Source organism: Podarcis gaigeae, assembly GCF_964106915.1.
Source record: "Podarcis gaigeae genome assembly, chromosome: 9".
Lineage (NCBI taxonomy): Eukaryota > Metazoa > Chordata > Lepidosauria > Squamata > Lacertidae > Podarcis > Podarcis gaigeae.
In genome coordinates, this window is record NC_139685.1 from 51,869,894 (window position 1) to 51,885,721 (window position 15,828).

The window sequence follows — 15,828 nt, forward strand, 5'->3', positions numbered from 1 at the left end:
AGCGTCATAGAGCTAAGAAAATTTAATGAGCCGTCTCATTGTGCGAACTTCCGGGTTCATTTTTAAACATAGGTTCCATCCAGGGGAGAGCAGTGAGAGCTGCCCATAAAAGGAAATACGCGGAGAATTCCAGGGTTTTAGGGTAGCTGTCATAAAGCAGCAGCGCTCAGAATAAGAAAAAAAAGTGGAAAATGCAGTTCCCTCCCCTTCGTGTCTTATTTCGTGTTGAAAAAATGATCTTCAGTTTTAAACCCCTTTTTAAATGTTCATGCTGATGCCATGCGAGAGTGGGGCGAGGGGCGGTGAATGACACGTGTTTTACAACAGCCTTGTAATGTAGTCTAGTATGGATATGTTCCGTTTATGCATGTTAAAAATACCCCCCCAAAAGCCCCCCACTACTGTTTACACGAAAGAAGAGCTGAATTATAAGAATAAAGAAAATTCCTGAGTTTTGCTGCTGTCTTTGCTGCATCGGAGAAGGGGGCTTGTAAAATGAGAGCGTTTTCCAGGGATGTCCATTCACAACTCTCGGAGAGTTGCCGGGCGGGCAGGTGATTATTAAAATGGGGAGCTGTCCTCCTCATGGTCATCCACCAGGCAACATCCCAGGGAGGGAGGGAGGTGAGTCGGAGAGAAGGGTTCAATGCTGTGGCGCCCAAATTGTGATTTGAAAATTGTGGTGTGGCTCCTGCCAGGATAGCATTCTGGGGAACTAAGTTATTGGACTTGGAAGTGGAATATTTCATTTCATTGGAGAAAACAGCAGTGATGATTATTTTAACACTTGAGGCCCAATTTATGGTTATTGACATAGCTGTCAACTTTCAGATTTGAAAATAAGAGATCAGCAGCCTCACCTGTCCTGGGGACAGTCTACGGGACATCTAACAATCCAGGATAGCAGAGGGAAGCAGTGGGAAATGGCGCTGGAATAAGGGAATTTCCCGCAAAAAAAGGGAAAGTTGACAGCTATGTTTATTGATTGACGGTTGTTTTATATGTGTGTGTGTGTGTGTGTGTGTGTGTGTAATGGGATCTTGAGAGGGATGCGGGTGACGCTGTGGGTTAAACCACAGAGCCTAGGACTTGCCGATCAGAAGGTCAGCGGTTCGAATACCCGCGACGGGGTGAGCTCCCGTTGCTCGGTCCCTTTTCCTGCCAACCTAGCAGTTCAAAAGCATGTCCAAGTGCAAGTAGATAAATAGGTATCGCTCTGGCGGGAAGGTAAACGGCATTTCCGTGCGCTGCTCTGGTTTGCCAGAAGTGACTTAGTCATTCTGGCCGCATGACCCGGAAGCTGTACGCCAGCTCCTTTGGCCAGTAAAGCAAGATGAGTGCCGCAACCGCAGAGTCGGCCACGACTGGACCTAATGGTCAGGGGACCCTTTACCTTTATGTGTTTTCTGTAGACTGATGGACTGCTGGATGGCTGGCCATGGTGAAGGCTGGGACAACATGCCAACTGCATGCAGTGGACCAGACTGGTGCTCTCACATATTCATATTGGCTAAAGGGTATTTTTATCCTATTATGTTAGACCACATTATGTAATCTCATAATAACTCTTCTTATATCTCAGCCAAATAAACAAATGTGATAATGATTCATTGCTGATGCAGCTTTATGGGCAGAAAAGCTGTGATGCAGTGCAGCATCATTCCAAATAGGCAACTGAACTTTAAAACCACAAGATCCTTGATCAGAATCCTGTACATGCTGTACATTATGGAGAGCTTGAACTGTGTCAAACTTTTTTTAAAAAAACAAGTAATTATGAACATGAACATATAACTGGGCAAACTTTGTCATAACCAGTGGATTTTCTATCAAAACCACTGCAAGTCATCCCAGTGACTTAACAAATGATCAAAAAATTAAAAAAAAATTAAAAAATTTATCCCCATCTCATTATGGTAACTGCTGGGAGCATTCAGCACTGATAATGGTTACCGTAGATCTCTCTTGTTTGTGCTATAAGCTTCTTCCTAAGAATGTATTTTAATCATGGCCACACCTTTTAAATTAGCTTTAAGAAAGGTTGACTTGCGGGTGTTCCGCCTTTATTTTCTTAACACTTACAGATGTGTTTGCCAAGCATTGTTTCTACCTCAAAATGTTAATGAAGTTCAATATCTCACTTTTCAGGTGCAAATTAAATCCAGTTGCTCTCTGCAATGTCTCCTCTCACAGTATATGTAACTAAGGAAAATTTGGATCTCCATAAATGTGACCATAGTAGCTTCATGCGATGAGATTAAATGCTTGTGCAGTAAGTCTCATAAAATATACTGTAATCAAGTGGTAGAATTAAGTATGCTTAAGTCCATTAAAATCAATTGACTTAAATATACTTAACTCTTGTGTTGGAGTATGGCTTTAGTTATGTCTGCAGTATTCGTCTTCAAAACTCACACCTTGGATAATTTTGGAGCAGTGATAGCAGTTAGCAAACTACCGTGGGGTTTTGTTGGGAGCTGAGAGAATTTCCTTAACAATTTTGCTTTAAGTAGGATTTGATTTGATTACATTTTCCCGGTCTCTTTGATTAATTGATGTAAATTTGTATAAACATATCTGGTGTAAGAGCTCTGCCATAAAGTAACTTTATCGCTAGAGACATGTAATCATAATATAAATATTATATTACAAATATTGATGTTATAGTCAATGCAGGTATCAGGGTCATTTGCACAGCTGTGTATATATTTCTGCTCCTTCCAACAAATCTGTGATATTCATTGAGCAATTTTTTTTGGCAACAATACATGTGCTATGTTATGAAAAATAATAGTTTCAGTCTGAAGTGTTTCCTTCATCTTAAGTTATTCTTCCATGCTGTGCAAGTAATCTCATATCCTTTGTTTTGTAGGACAAGAGTTTAGGTATTGATTCTCACAGGAGAGCTAAACAGGCAATAGTATCTGGCTAATGTTTGTGAACATATATAATTCACATTAAAATATGGTTTTGAATATAATATATATTAATGCATTGGCAAGGCGTAATCACTGTAAAACAATTACAAAATCTCCCATTGGTTTGAAAGCCATCAGGATCTGGTGTAAATGCCAAAAATAGACAGAAATGACAAATACTAAATATTTAAACTCCTGCCCACCTAGCAGTTCAAAAGTACATCAAAGTGCAAGTAGATAAATAAGTACCGCTCCGGCGGGAAGTTAAATGGCGTTTCCGTGCGCTGCTCTGGTTCGCCAGAAGCGGTTTAGTCATGCTGGCCACATGACCTGGAAGCTATACTCCGGCTCCCTCGACCAATAAAGCGAGATGAGTGCCGCAACCCCAGAGTCGGTCATGACTGGACCTAATGGTCAGGGGTCCCTTTACCTTTACCTAAATATTTTAAAATTAAAAACAATAGCATCAGAGAATCTTGAGTCAGGGCATTTTTAAACTCATCCTAAGTAAACTTGAAGCAATACATTTCTTTTTGCCTTGCATATTTTAAAATCTAGGGCAGCTGATCAAAAACTAATCATGGAAGACCCGCATTAAAACAAGTACATGGTTGCCTTCTCCATGAGCAGGTAAGGAGTTCTCTTGGGGGGGGGGGGGTTAACAAGCAAACATGTGCACCAACTAGACAGCAGATAGCCAAATATTTGAAGGCAAAGCTGGAACAGATGCGTTGCATATGCAAGTTCTTCTATTCAATCCCTGTTTTTAACTCATTGTAACCCACTCTGGCTGGGACCTGCTGGTGAAAAACAGACAATCATAATACTCATCACCATCTCCAGTTGTTCTCTGATGGCAGAACTGAGAAATATTTCTTCCTAAAAAAAGTTTGATAGCTGATGCCAGAGAACATAAGCAGTACAGTTATTGGCTAGATAGACCAAGGATCTGCCCGTGTACATTCACCTGTGTTACCTGCATCAAGTAGCTCTGTTGCCTGAGTACATAAGGTGTAAGTAATTTGTAGAGTTGATTGGTGCCTGTTTGTTGCTTACAGAGTGGGGTTGCTAGTGTGGGGGTTACTGGACGTGTAGGGTTGCAAGGGAGCTTTGTAATACATATATGTGTATATACGCATGGGGTTGCATAGGATGTATCCATTAGGTGGCTCCCTCTACAAACATTAAAGTCCTGACAAGTTTTCGTTTCATAATTTACAATGCATGCACACCATATCATTTTGCCAGCAATTGTTTCCAGAAGCTTTAAGGGGGCAGAAGAACTTTAAGAACTTTTGAGCTGTTGCTCAGAACTTCAACCAACCCAGAAAACTTTTCAGTCTGCTATCTCACCTCCCTGCTCACGTTTCTCTCACTTTCCACCCATGTGCACGAAGATCTGCCAACTGAGGCAGGCTTTTCTGACATCTAATGTAGAGGATGTGAATATGCCCAGGCTGCCTTAAGGACACGGCCAGCTGGCTATATCCCAGCTTGTGTCTGCCACCACCTCTCCACTCACCTGAATTCCTGAGAAAAAGAAACCCATACTAAAAGCTCCCCAGTCATCACTAAGGATGGAAGGCCACGTTCATTTCAGTTCTGTTTTTCATTTTTCCAGCTTCAAATTCAGTTCTCCAAATTTCTGCAGCAGCTTGTGAATTGTTATTTTTTAATCCTCATAAAAATTATTCAGCATTTTAGTGTGAATTTCTTTTAATGAACACATTTGTTGCTAGCAATTTATCCTAGCATACAAATGCACTTTGTATGATAATTTCACTAATACGTTCATTAATGCACTGCAAAATTTGGATTTATTTGGTTCTCATCTTGCTTCAGAAAGTATGAATTCAGCTTAAATGTGAACTGAATACAACCCTTCCCCCTAAAAAAATCTCTAAGTTCAGTAGTGTCAAGGGAAGTAATAGTACCATTGTATTCTGCCTTGGCCAGACTCTACATAGAGCAGTGTGTTCGGTTCTCGGCATCACAGTTTGATAATGATAATGATGATAATGATAATGATAATAATAATAATGTTTATTCCCCGTCCATCTGACTGGGTTTCCCCAGCCACTCTGGGTGGCTTCCAGCAAAATATAAAAAATAATAAAATGTCAGGCATTAAAAACTTCCCTGAACTGTGCTGCCTTCAGATGTTTTCTAATAGTTGTGTAATTCTTTATCTCCCTGACATCTGATTGGAGGGCATTCTACAAGGAGGGCGCCACTGCCGAGAAGGATATTGAGAAGTTGGGATGTGTGCGGAGGGTGACCAAGATGATAAATGGGGTGGAAACCAAGCCTTATGATAAATGATTGACGGAGCTGGGTATGTTTAGTCTGGAGAAGAGAATAATAATAGCCATTTTCAAATGGTTGATGGGCTGTCACATGGACGATGGGGTGAGCTTGTTTTCTGCTGCTCCAGAGGGTAGGACTCAAGCCAATTGATTCAAATTGCAAGAAAGCAGATTCCGACCAAATACTAGGAAGAACTTTCTGACGGTAAGAGCTTTTCAACTGTGGAACAGACTACCTACGTAGGAAGGTGGTAGGCTCTACTTCATTGGACGTTTTAAAGTAGCGGTTGGATGGCCATCTGTCAGGAATTCTTTAGCTGTGATTCCTGCATTGCAGGGAGTTTGGATAACCCTTGGAATCGCCTTCCAACCCCACAATTCTGTGATTCTACGATTTGGTGTATAGGATAATAATGTACACACTTTTGGTTACCCCATCTCAAAGAATATATTTTTGATGGACAAAATACAGAACAGAGTGACTAGCAAATCAGATATGCTTGCTCCTAAGTAAGTCCCACAGAGTCAAATGGGCCATACTCGAAAGAGTGCTTAGGACTTTAGGCTGAAATTTATCATTGGGGTGGAGCTTTGTTCATATTTACACAGAAGTATGTTGTACTGTGAGTATCCTCCCAGATCAATATACCTAGGATTGTAGACTTAGGTTCTTATCCATACTTTTCCTTCTGTTTCTCCAAAAATGGTCATACTTTCTAGTTTCTTTTGATTAATATACAGAACAATTCTTTGGATACCTTTGAGGTTCGCCCCCTCTCTTGCCAGAAACTACTCTGAAGCTACAGACAGCTGAAGTGATTACCCTGCAGCTGCAGAGTTATATAAGCTCAACCCCATAAATTCGATGCTGCTTTAATAAGCAAGGATTTGGACCTGTCATTCAGCAGAGAATATTGAGGGTGGCTGCATTTCTTTTGGGGAGAAAAGAGAAGTTTGCTCTTTGCATGCAGTACATTAATCAGAAATTCTACTCTTTATATTAGATCTGTTCAAATCATGTAAATCCAAATTAGTAAATCTGTTAAAACAAACAGGTGAACAGATCAGGTTTCACTTGGCGCCCAAAATGACGGCACCAAGCAAATTTGCCATGGGAAGGAAGTTCACAAATGTGTACCCCCACATAAAAAAACTCTTCGGTAGCCTGCCATCTGAAGGCAGTAGAATCTCTTTTAAGGACTTTTAAGGACTTACTGGAGGAGATTTTTAGAATAGCATTGCTACTATTCATTACCACCATTGGTAGTACTTTGTCCTCTATTTAAGGCCTAAGATAACAAGAATGGTGAGTTTATGCTTTCTGGAGCAATATTTTGTCTGCCTGTATATACTTTATTCTATTTTAGCCATCATTAAACCAATTACCAATTTCAATGTGAGTTGGACTTGCATTCTGCTTTGACTACAGCTATGGCACTAATGGTCTACTCACAAGATTTTCTGAACCAGTAAACAAGTGCTTAGGATGAGATGCATTGAATGCTTCTAAAGCTGGGGAAGTAGAAAGGAAATCCACGGTGTTCATTTTTATTATTCTGAAATAGAAGGTTAAGGAAGTATGATGTGCTCTTCAAAAGTGTGACTTTGGTACTGTGTGAAATAAATCATCATTAGCAGTTTGGGGCCAATTAACAAAGGAAATGAGTTGTGAGGACATGCTGGTACTTGGCACTTTAGGGGAGAATTAATTACAAGTGCTTAGAACACCTCTGACCCATACTAGCAAAAAGTTTCAAACTATGGTTAATATGTGCAGAGGTGGACAATCTTTTTGTTGTTGTTGAGGAACACTATCCCTCAGGAGTAATTTGACAGGGGCAAGTTACCTACAGTGAGCAGGGCTGGAGTCAAATGAGCAGGGCTGCCAACAAAACTTGGGAGGGAGTTAAGAGAAATGGGCCCTTTTCTATCTCTTTCTTTACTTCCTCTCTCCCTTTCTGCCATCTCCTTTTCCTCCTCTTCACCATGAAATTGTGCCAAGAGGACTTCATGGAATTCGGCTGAGACCACAGGTTGGCTGCCTCAGCTTTCCAAGAACTTGATGAAATGTTAAAATGTTGTCTTTTACTCCAATATATGCAAATGATGTCCTTCAAAGTTATTTTCCCATAATCGTCTAGTCTCACCCATTACCCATTACTGGACTGCTACCTGACCTAAGATAGGTTGCAGTGGCACTACAACCACCAAAGCATAGTAAAGTCCCCTAACAGCCTAGGCTGAAGACCACCAAAACTGAATTAGTCCCTTTGCAGAGTTTTGAGAAATTAAAAGACAAAACTGAATTAGTCCCTGTTATGTACTGTTCTCACCCTGGGCCAGCAGGGGGACACTGTAGATAGTTTTCACTCAGGTCCACATATGGAAAGAAGGAATTGAAAATGACGTTCAGTGATTGGATAGTTACAGAAAGTTGTTACTGTTGCTTTGTAGTTGAGCTCTATATAAGCAGGTTGGCTGAATCCTTCAGCCCAGTTCTGTTCTGGCCTGTGAATAAACAAGAGCTGTCTGAAGAATCGCTGTGTCGTCTGATATGTTCACCCACAACCTAACAGTCCCAATTCTAGGACAATGACTGCTGTTGTTATGGGTTCCTTTGCTTTAAGCTTTCTTCTACATATTGTTAGCAGCCTCGGGCCAGGAAAAAATAATTGTACCCTAGAGATACTGCCACGTTATGCTGGGTGTGGTGCTTGCCTCTGGTGAGTAATTTCTAACATCCTTTGCAATTTAACAACTCGGCTGCTATGAGTGGAATTATGCATTATGAGGCAAACGTAAGTGCTTTGTAAAGTTAATGCAGAGCGTTCAACAATATGCCTTGCTTACCATAATGGAGTGAATTCAGGAACACCAAGCCTTCCATGTCACGTGTGAAACACATGATGCACAAGGCTCGGGAAATGGTTGAAATCTGGATTATATGGATTTCTTCTGGCTTGATGGCAATTTGGTTGTGAAACAGCATATTTGTAAAATCCGGAGGCTGAGGATTCAGATTGTTTAGGTTTTTCATTTTGTTTTCTTCCACATCAAAGGACTGCCTTCCTTTATTTGTTGAGGACTTATGGAGATTACTGGGGAAAGCAAGCCTGTATTCAATTCTAATAATTGTGCAGGGTAAAAGAAAGAGAAAATGCATGGATCTGTGGCATTTTGCAGGAAGGTTTATATTAGAAGATACTTCATCTCCTGATGATTGTTTTCTTCTTGTAAATGGAGACATGGACCACCCAGTCTATCTCTCAATTAATCCACTGGCATGTTTTTGTGTATATAGCTGTCGGTAGGTCTCCTTACAAATTATATAAACTCACCTCTCATAAATGACCAAAAGTGGTTATAATTGAAGTTCACAAGGTGTTTTTCTTCATAGAGTATTCCACATCAGAACATAGCAAAATAAATCAAGTTTAGTTCTTTGGGTGTCTGAATACAGGAAATTAACTACAAAATGGTTTCACTTGATGTTACTGGAACCTCGGTCGTAAGGTGATATACCCTTATGTTAAACACTTGTAGTTATATTATAATGCTAAAGAAAGTGCACAGTTTTACATAGAACCCGAACCTGTTTAAAAGAAGTGCAGACCTTATGGCATAGGTATTTATGCAGTTACACATCCTCAAAAAATGCATTCAGATATATAGATATACAGTATATTTACATATATACACACGTATAGTTGACATGGGGATGGCTATTTTTTATTCCCCTCCTTTTATTGATGTCAATGAAAGGGAAATCCTTTTCACCAGGAAGGGCTCACAAGTTGTGCTGTCAGCAGGGCTGTGGACTGAAGGGCTATTGGGTACAACATGCATTTGCATCTCTCTTATGCTGCACACATTCCTTTGCCATGCCAGTCAAATGGGTGGCTAGAGGAGTATACATGCTGTGGCACATATTGTCAGGTGGTAGGGCCAGTTCATGCACCCTCCAGCTCTCCTCCTACATTTCTTTCACCATGTGTACAGGTGGGAGGGTTGCCTGAACCCATGCGCTCTGTGGTGGTTCAAATCTACACAGTGAGTTCTCCTGGGTGACAGACCCTACAGGCTTTTGACATTATAGATCAGGCAATGTTTCCCACGCACCCCTTGCCCAAGGTCTGCCAGGCCCTCTGCCCAACTTTTAACATGTTACAGGACACAATATATTTGTTGAAAGTGAGACTGAAATAATAGCACAGCCTTTTTACGAAACCAAATTCTTATATATTGGAGGCTCCAATGTTTGCATCATACACGGGCCTCAATCTTAGAAGACTGCTGCTAGCTAATCTAGTTAAAAGGGAAACCATTCCTGCCCCTGTAATTGACAAAGTTAGAAATCTATCCCTGCCTAACATAATTAGAAAGGGAAATGGCTTTATTTATAATTGACGAAGGCTGCGATTCATTACATAGTTATATGAGCATGAGGTTTAAGCATGCATAATTGTGCTCTGGCCTGCAGCCAAGCATATTATATTTCTGTTTCAGGCATATTCAAGTGTCTGTGCAAGCGCTTTGTAAAGAGACTAGGATTAATTTTCAGTTCATCTTTTTACAGGGATATTAGTATTAGAAACATTCCCGTAGAATCAGCTTTGTTTAAATTGGAAATAAGAGTAGTGTTAAAAGGTTGACTCTGAAGTCCATAATTAAAATACATCTTTATATTAAAAGTATGGGTTCTCTATTATGAGCTGTTATGTAACAACCAATGGTCTGGTTCACATGTAGTGCTCAGCCAAACCTTGGTTTATCATGAACAAGCAAACAAGTGGGCTCCCAGAGAGGAGACTGCTGCTGTGCTATGTGGTTGTCCAAATCTGGCCTCATGGTTTAACTCAGGCATAGGCAAACTCAGCCCTCCAGATGTTTTGGGACTACAACTCCCATCATCCCTAGCTAACAGGACCAGGGGTCAGGGATGATGGGAGTTGTAGTCCCAAAACATCTGGAGGGCTGAGTTCGCCTATGCCTGGTTTAACTCTCTCAGACAAAACAAAGCTGTAAACCAGGGGTCAGCAAATTTTTTCAGCAGGGGACTGGTCCACTGTCCCTCAGACTTTGTGGGGGGTGGACTATTTTTTTGGGGGGGGGCCGAACAAATTCCTATGCCCCACAAATAACCCAGAGATGCATTTTAAATTGTAAAAACCCATGTAAAAACACGCTGATTCCCAGACCATCCATAGGCCGGATTTAGAAGGCAATTGGGCCGAATCCGGCCCCCGGGCCTTAGTTTGCCTACCTATGCTGTAAACCTTGGTTAGCTCATGGTTTGTCTGGAGATTGCTAAACCATGGCTTAGCAAAGCACAGCAGCCATAGAGGAGCAGAATATGTTAAAAAAATGCGTAAGGATGTAACTAACTGTATTATGATTGAGCAAGTGATAGTTAGAGAAGAAAATGTGGTTTCTAGCTTATCTTCTAAAATCAAACACATTCATAAGGAATTACAATTAAAGTTAGCTGCTCTTCTTCTTAATGCTATACAAACAAACTGTTGTGACGTGGGGTTTGTGATTTCAGCTCTCTTGACATAATATGATGGAGACAGTTCTCTAGTAACACTTCTTTATTAAAGCAAACAAGACTGAGACTTGAGGAGGGGAGAGCTACATTTATAGGGACAGGGAACAAGCTAGAAAGGATACATTTTGGAGGGAACAATATCAGGCAATCACAGTCCTGCCTTTTGGAGGAAACCAATAAGACAGAGGATCCAAATACAGCAGCTTAAATGAACCAATAGTAGCTGTACCCTCTGGAACCAAAAGGCAGTTACTTTACCCTAATGCAATACAGACAATAATAATACAGATATAAAATCCTTTGACTCAATACACAACACAAAACATATGCCTATTCCTGTACTATTGTATTTGGACAATTGCTTCAAGTGATGGTGTTTTGTACGAATTGCTGTACACTAGGGTCAAATAAAATACTTTAACAGCTCTTTACCAAATATACATAATCGTGAGGCCATATCAGTATATTGTCCTGTCCCAGAATAAACATCTGTTGGTGTGAATATTTGCAGTAGCTTTTGTAGTTGGAAATATCATCAAAGCATCTATGTGCTTTTTATCTGAACAAATGTTTGAGAATATTTTCCATGGCCTTCGTCCAGCTCTAATTAAAATTAAAATTAATATGAGTATGGATGAAACATACCAAAGTAAAATTGTGGGGAACTCAACAGTTAGAATCTTCCTGCTGTGTTGCTGCGATACTGTGCTGCACACTTTATGTTCCTGATAAACGACCATATGGATTATAGCAGTAGGAAGCCCAGTTGTGTAGTGCTGATTCTCAATTTCTTTTTCTAATCACACAGCATTCCAGTCTGAACATGTTTTTAGCTTGTTTATTTTAATTAATGCTCTCTTTTTCAGAATTAATGTGCCATCCCTACAACGACGGTTGTTGCAATTCTCTGCTTTAATGCTGGTACAACTTTCTTTAAACAGGAGGCAACAGTTTGCCATGTAAGATTCTTGCTAGAGAAATGGCCATTTATAAATTCTCTTCAAAGGAAGGTCTCTAGACAGACAGATTTGCATTCCATGACTACAGCTCTCCTTCTACTCAAGGAGCAACAACACTGGATGCCATCCCATGACTGGCTTGCCCTATGATAGTGAAGCTCACTCAGATGGGCTAGAGAATGAAAGATAAACCTGGCTGGATCAAGCCAGAGTAAGGTTACCAGATTTTTTTCAATGAATTCGGGGACACTTTAAATAAATAAACAAACAAACATATAAACAATACATATTCGGGACGATGCTGCAGCAATGGCGGTGGCAGAGGGGCGGCCGCCGCCTTGACCTCAACTGCCATGTTTCCCCTTCCTCCGAGGCTTCTATCTGCTTTCTCCATGAGCCTGGGCAGCCCCTGAGTTGTTGGTTCTTTGGTGGTGGTGGGGAAGCAGTGTGCAGTGGGTCAAACATGGAAGGCGGAGAAGGAGGGCCGAGAGCGGCAGGGGCAAGGCTCAGGCAGCATGATGCCTCCCTTCCCATCGGAGCAGCCCCAATCCCATTCCTACTTGCGTGCAAGCAGGAGGGGGCAGGGATCCCTCAGCTGGGAAGTGAGGCTTCCCATTGCCTAACTGAGAGATCCCTGCCCCCTCCTGCTTGCACGCAAGCTCTGATAGGCAGCTTGAAGCCTCTCTTCACAGCTGAGAGATCCCCACCCCGCTCCTGCTTGCTGGGGTCAAGGAAGGTGGAGGCAGCCCGGAAGCTGCATCTTAGAGCCCCTGCACCACCATCATAATGGGTCTTCCGAGCAGCTCCTGAAGCCAGCCAGAGCCAACTGTTCCAGGCTGCTGAGACTGCCGCTGCTGTGTTTCCCGGGGACATTAGATGAAATCCAGGGACATTCCGGGGATGGAATTTGTCCAGGGACTTATTCGCAAATCCGGGGACTATCCCCGGGAAACGGGGATGTCTGGTAACCCTAAGCCAGAGGCCCATCCAGTCCAGCATCACGTTCTCTCTTTTTTAGTGGCATCCATCTGTCTTGAGAAACATTGGAGTGTGCCTCTGGGGGTGAAGTCAAACCGCTGCATTAGCATCACCTCTCTGGGACACAAGCCCTAGCAGTATATATAGTGGTCTTAGGCTGCCCAGATGACAAGACTCTCAGCCTCACTGATGTGCTCCAAAGGAAACAGTGCAATGCATTTGGCACCAGTTTGGCTGCAGAAGATCCATCAGCTACCCTCATCTGGTTTAGCCGGCCAGTCAAGGCCATTTCCTGGGGTGTGGCTGCTGCTACATGTTGACAGCTTCTAGGAGCCACAGATGAGCTGAGTGCAGGGTGGAGACCAAAGGTGAACAAAGTACCCCAGAAGGAGCATGACATGTCCCCCACCAGAGGTATTGTCCCTCCCCTAACACCTAATACACCCTAGCATAGTGGCAAAGTAGAAGCCTATGGGAAGTCTACAAGCAGGACTTCGGTGCAACAGCATTCTTTCCACTTGTGATACCCAGCAATAAGTATTCAGCGAGGTATACTGCCAGACCTTATCAAAATCAGCTGGAAATTATTATTAAATTCTTTTATCCAGGAAGAGCCAAATACTAATGATTTTCAAAGCTGGAGAATTCTCTAGCAAACTGTTAGACACCATCTGGTTTCTATTTTGGATTTGAAATTGTTTTCATATATGTAATTAGCTGTCATTATATGCATAATTGCTTTAACTATTTTTATACAAGAGATGGGCAGACTTTGAGTCTATAATTGATCTACTTGGTGGACAAGAGAAATAAACACTTTATGTCACTAACAAATGAGAGGAGAAAATTCTTAAGAAAGAATGATATGTCCTGCCATGGAGACAGGAATTCAGAATTCTAGGTTTGTTTTATGCTTTCACTCATTTAGGGTTTATGTAATTTGATTCAGATTGTCATTGTACTTTGTTGCATTTTAATATTTGTTTGAAAAGGAACAATTTCCCCTCTTTAACAGAGCATGCTGTGATTTGCCAGGCAAATCCAGCATTTCAAGCTTGTTTATGTTGTAGTTTATTTGAGTCTGAGTTAAACTTCTCTTGATGTTACTTTGTGTTACTTTCATCCTGTTAAACCTTTGTTTTATAATGGTCTGATGATTAAATGCAAATAAACAAATTTGAATCTGTTCGTATTTTCAGATCATAGAATTGTAAAGTTGGAAGGGACCATGAGGGTCATCTAGTCCAACTCCTTGCAATGAACATTAAAAAATATATTCAGTAGTTTCCAAAACAATTTTGTGACATTTGCACTTTCTCAGCTCCTTTGCTGCTGTTATGTTCAATATAGGCTTCCTGAAAGAAGACTACACAGGCTTAATTGCCCAGCCAGAAGCTCCCAAGATGGCAGGGTCTAGAGTGTGAACTTTAGCAACTTCAATTTGTTCCTAAGTCTCAGTGCTTCCTAGATACTCTTGCTGTTTACTGTGGACAGCTTTTGGGGGGAACAGTATTCGAGTTACCCTAAGTCTGTGATCCGAGTTACATAGGATTGCACTACTGCAAAGGGTGGCAGGGGTTGTATGCACTTAAATCTTTGATATAACCAAATTGATAGAGGGAGAGTTGTTCCAAATTACATGAAGAAACCTTTCAATCTTCTTGAAGTTTGTGAATATATATGCATGTGTGTGTGTGTGTATTTGTGTGTGTGTGTGTCCATGTCCAGAATTAATCAAATGCCCCATACCTTAGAGAAACAGGTCAGCTTCTTCTTTTCCCCTATGGCCTAAATATTTTTTCACATGCATTTTTTTCCACTTCTTTCTTCTGCTTGTACCTTAACAAAGCACTTTAGTTCCACTTTGTAAGCTTCATGCCAATTAGTGAGGTGTAACACCTTTCCCTGGGAGGTTTCCTGGACATCATGGCCAATGCATGAAAAAACTGAATGTGTAAATTTACCTTCTCATGAGTTCAATCTATTTTAGGGGCGATGGGGATTGTTGTTTATGTTGCCTGTCCCTGCACATTAATCTTCCTCAACGATAGATGTTTATCCTTTTCATAACCCTGTTGTGTGTGCTTTAAAATATCTTTGTATGGTCCTGCTTGAGCCAATGGACAACTTTTAACTGAATCCAAAATTACCATGTCACTGGCAATACTTTTTTGATTTATCATCATTTTCTTCAAAGGTAATTGTTTAATGACCACAGTTCCTTTCATTTGAACGAATGCAGCGATGGGCAAAGTCTTTATCTTAATAATCCAAGTGACAAAATGTGGGTAGATTATGTCTCCCCATCACCATCACTACCTGTTTCTTTCTCAATTCCTTCTTGTAGGTCTGCAGTGGTAATTTTTCAGCACGCTTAAGAAGTTTCCAAAGTTGAACACAAACAAATTGCTGTCAACCTGGTACACCTTCCCTGATGTCAATGATTAAGAAAGATATTCAAGAGGTTTTTTGGTGTGTTTTTTTTAAAAAGAGAATTCGGTTCAGTTATCATTGTTCAGGAGACAGAAATAAAACAGCCTTCCTGTTTAGAAGAACTCTTTGTCATGAACTCGTAACAGATGAACAACATAGAATAACACTGGGCTTCCAAAGACTACAACATGGAAGAAGTTCAAAGCACATTCCTTTACTATCCAAAAGAAAACAAGATTTCAAAATAAGACTCTCCTGGGATAATTTCTAATCTATCCTGGGTTTGAATGGGCTAGCAGCTGTTCCATCAAAGATTTTTCCTAAATTGGTTGGAGGTGTAATCCTATACATTTCTGAAATGTCTGAAGAGGGCCATTTTTTATATATAACTGCATGGGATTTGGGGACCAGAGAGCCTAGGACTTGCCGATCAGAAAGTCGGCGGTTCAAATCCCCGCGACAGGGTGAGCTCCCATTGCTCAGTCCCTGCTCCTGCCAACCTAACAGTTCAAAAGCACGTCAAAGTGCAAGTAGATAAATAGGTACTGCTCTGGCTGGAAGGTAAACGGCGTTTCTGTGCACTGCTCTGGTTCACCAGAAGTGGCTTAGTCATGCTGGCCACATGGCCCGGAAGCTGTACGCCGGCTCCCTCGGCCAATAAAGCAAGAAAAAGCGCCGCAACCCCA

The 15,828-nt window shown here is 41.3% G+C and overlaps 1 long non-coding RNA gene across 1 annotated transcript; it reads left to right on the forward strand.

Moving 5' to 3' along the window:
* The first annotated feature begins 1,414 nt into the window (after positions 1 to 1,414).
* LOC310852962 lies at positions 1,415 to 15,192 on the forward strand. Its single transcript, XR_014568487.1, has 3 exons — positions 1,415 to 1,517; positions 3,477 to 3,548; positions 15,057 to 15,192. It is a non-coding gene; the product is annotated as an uncharacterized lncRNA (long non-coding RNA).
* Positions 15,193 to 15,828: the final 636 nt, after the last annotated feature.